Source organism: Curcuma longa, chromosome 5 (genome assembly GCF_044706935.1).
Source record: "Curcuma longa cultivar G26 ecotype Majalengka, Jawa Barat chromosome 5, ITB_CL_G26_1.1, whole genome shotgun sequence".
Taxonomy (NCBI): domain Eukaryota; kingdom Viridiplantae; phylum Streptophyta; class Magnoliopsida; order Zingiberales; family Zingiberaceae; genus Curcuma; species Curcuma longa.
Genome location: NC_133865.1, coordinates 3911753 through 3915896, shown reverse-complemented (window position 1 = coordinate 3915896; position 4144 = coordinate 3911753).

The following is a 4144-nucleotide window of genomic DNA, read 5'->3' as shown; positions in this document are numbered from 1 at the left end:
TATTGGAATAAATTTAGTTTCGTTTTACATGAATCTCTCTCAAAATTCTAGGAAACATAGAGACGTGATGAGGTACAAATCTGGATCGAGTGTTGTTTCTCAAGCTCTCCTACAAAGAGCCGCTCTTGGCTGAGGGGGTTGTAGGTGCATCTGATGAGGCTGTATGTCCATGCCCTCCTGCTGCAGTTCCACCTCATTGGTAGAACGATGTAGACACACGTTTGTCACTGATATTGGTTTGAATTGGTGCAGTGCAAAATGACCAAAACTATCTTTAAAATGGTGTGAAAAAAAGTTAAATTCATAAGTAAAATTATCAAAATACTCCAAAACTCATTAAAAAATTTAATCTTTTTTTTTTTTTTTATAAATACTCATACCTCATCTCACATTCAAATATGCTCTCAATTTAAATCTCTATTGTCGATGCAAAATGTGATTATATTCATGCCAAGTGCCCCCTCGTTACCGGTCCCAAGCCCCTTGATTATGTTCACGCCAAGCGCCCTTTACCAATTGATACAAGTCTGTCACCCGGACTAACTCAACTACGTCATAGTGCCGAATAAATAAAAATTTATTATATAATTGTAAGCTATCCTTAAACGTATATCTAGCCTAAAAGTAATTTTTCTTTGGGTTAATTACTTTTAGTATATATATATATATATAACTATCGACATAAATACACTAAATCTACCTAAGGTACCTTCATTTGAACAAACATAATAGTTCAATTTAGTAGCACATATATAGATATATTCAAGAAAATCTTTAAAAATCTAAAAATTAGATTTCTAGGTCATAACATAGCCTGGTCGTGTCACATGGCATAGCCATAGACAACACTCAAGGTAATTGGTATGCCCACATGACATGGCCGTGTATGATTGTGTCACACACCAACACGCAACATGACCCGTGTATGATTGTGTCACACACCAACACGCAACATGACCCGTGTCGTCTGACAAGGCCCGTGTCGCCTGACACGACCCATGTCGACCTGTCTAGAATGCAACAAGGCCTCAACACAGCCTGTGTTGCTTGACACGACTCATGTTGACCTAGCCTAAGTACAACACGACCCTGGCATGACTCGTGTTGCTTGGCACGACCCATGTCGGGTAGCGGTTTTGCCCCCAATGAGTCACACGGTCGTGGGGGCCACAACCCTAACTCTAATGTAGGTCTAATTGACGGTTTTCTTCAGGACAATGATAGCGGTTGCTGTCGTTCTTCACATTCTTCGCGAAAATTACAAAAACTTGGAAACATCATCACTCTAGGTTTTCTTATCAAGATTTCCAACTAACAAAAGTTATTTTATGTTAGGAAAATTAAATCTAGTATAGAGATAACAAAATCAACGAAAACCCCAACTTTATCGCTATAGAAAACGACAAAACAGTTGTGACTCTGATATCATTTGTTGGAGAAATTATTTTCCTACCCACATGAATTCTAAAACAATACAAACTCGAATATAGGAAAATAAAATAACAAGAGATCTAGTTTCATTGATATCTATAGCAGAAATAAATACAGAAGTTAGACGATAGACCTGATTACAACGGAAAAGCTATCATCTCTTTTGTATGTCGTCCACGAATCTGAAAATCTTGCGAAAGAAGAGGGAGGACAAGGGGTTGGTCTTCCGAAGGATCTAGATTGACGGCGTTGTAATCTTTCAACCGATTGGGAGCGAAGAAATTTATTAGAATACCTAATCCAATGAGGATAATACCTTATATATATATATAACTTAATTCGTTATCAATCCTATCCATTAATAATAATGTTTCAGGTGATTCTATACATGTAAATCTTTCACATTCAATAACTCAAACCTTGTATATTAGTTAGATCACTTAATGACATATAATTGCATGCTACAAATAACATATAAGCCCATCAAATGAGATAAAATCCAACATATATGTCTCACTACGAAGCTTCCTCGATATGAAGCTCCATACCCGTCTGTGACTCCACAACAATAGGGAGGCATCAGGCAAGCTCATCGAAACCTCTACTGTTATAATCGGTGATTTGATCTGGTTTTCACACAAGTAACAAGCCTGTCTCCAAAGTTGCAGAAAAACCATCATGTTTAATTAATGTCCAAGCTTCACCCAAAAACAAACTTGAAATCCAAGTTAAATATTTTGTCCTGAATTGCGCATGATTATTCCTGTCTGTACTCTCTGCAAAAGAAAGCAAGACGCATACACTCCCAGAAAAGTCTGCCTCACAAAAAAGTTGTACAAAGTTTCATGCTTTAGTTAATCATCGAGATAATCATCAAGAGGCCTTATTTTTGGGGGACAGCAAAGAAGGAAGGAAGAAATAATAATTGAGAGGCCTTATAATTGTCAACATTTTGATTGCAGCCGACGAATGATGATGACTCATCTTTAAAACTTGTTTGTGGAACTAGCTCACTCAACTCTCAACCTGTGGAGCCAATGGAACCATTAAAGAGCTAAAGAAGAAGACAGCGTTTTTGTCATGTGCTGCTTTCTTTGTCACCTTGCTATTTTCTTCGATCGCGAGTGCAATGGTGGGAGGTTGAACAAGCAAGCGCCAATGTGACTCCCATTTCTCTCGGCTGCTTCGTGTCATCGTTTCAATTTTATCGGATGCTTTGGAAAAACCATGTTTAGGAATCTCAAACAGGGTTTCAAGAATTAATTTCGAATTCCCCACCATTTTCAAATTTCACAGGCAATGCTTAAATCAATAGCAAACTAGATTATTCAGTTTTTTTGTTCATGTTGTGTTTATTATTATTCTGCAGGTCTTGCAGAGCAGAGCAATGGTGCTGAAAACGAAGACATGAACCAATCAATGCAAGCTGAAGCATGTTTTGCTCCTTTGAAGTTTAATCTATACATCGATGGTACCACAAATCTCGTCGCCAAAAATTGATCAGAATGGAACAAGAAGTGAAGCTGAAGCTTTACTTATTGGATCAGGAGTGGCTCCTCCTCCTCCTCCTCCTCAATTCACAGGCGCAGAAGGTGGCGGCCCGGGGCGCTGTGTCCTTTGTTGCTGGGGCCCGACGGCGGGACGCGCCTCTTGACGAACACGTGAAAGACGGCCTCGCTCACAGCCACGAGTGGCGGAGTCCGAAGAGCTTCTCCGGCGGGGAGGGGAGAGGCGAGGCTGGGCCTGGCTGCGGAGACGCCGCCGATGATCAGCACAAAGAGGAGGATCAGGGCCAGTTTGGGGCGGAGGAGCGGAGGTTGGAAAAGGGTGGCGGTGGTAGCCATGTCATGACAGTGGCCGCTCGAAGGAATGGAAGGCTTGTGAGGCGTGATGGATGGTTGTGCAGTGCACATATTTAAATACCAAGGAAGGAAGCAGAGAGGCAGAGCTGGAGGGAGAGGGAGAGGGAGAGGGAGATTGAGCCGAGAAATCAGAAGACAAGATTTGAATACAACTATCGCTAGCGAGTCACAAATCAAGTGGGTTAGGTCCGATAACATATTAAAAAACAAACAGACTTAACAAAAATGATAAATCCCAGTCAGTTTCATGGATTCAATCTCTAGGGGTGGTCGGTTTTCCATCCCACGAAAGTTTTCCATCGACCACCAGGATAAATCAGAAAGTAAATAAACGGACTTAAGATAAAAGATTGTCCAAAATTGAATAAGAGATTTTAAAATTTGATTAAATCGTTAACCTATAATTAACTGTTTAAATTATGAAAAAAACAAACAAACGGACTTAAGATAAAAGGCCCTGATCCGCGAGAGAGACTCGGTATTTTATTATCTACCCAAGTGCATTTACAATGCGATATATGATAACTCAACTACGAAAGAGACCCGCTGTGGTCCTTGCAATGAAGCCAAACCGTTGAAAATCCTCTCCGACAAAATTGATTTTTCTTTTACACGGACGTAACCATGAATAATAGACTTATACAACCTCTTGTAAGAACCTAATTAGTGTCCTCTTCATTGAGTCATACCATCACTAAAATTAATTCTACTGTTTATTTTTTTTAATTTACTAACTTAAACATCAATCCAATTTCTAATTGTTAAACTAATGGCACTCACAATTATACTCATTCATCGAAAAAGATTATATATATGATTGACTTCAACAATATATATTATTGAAGTCAATG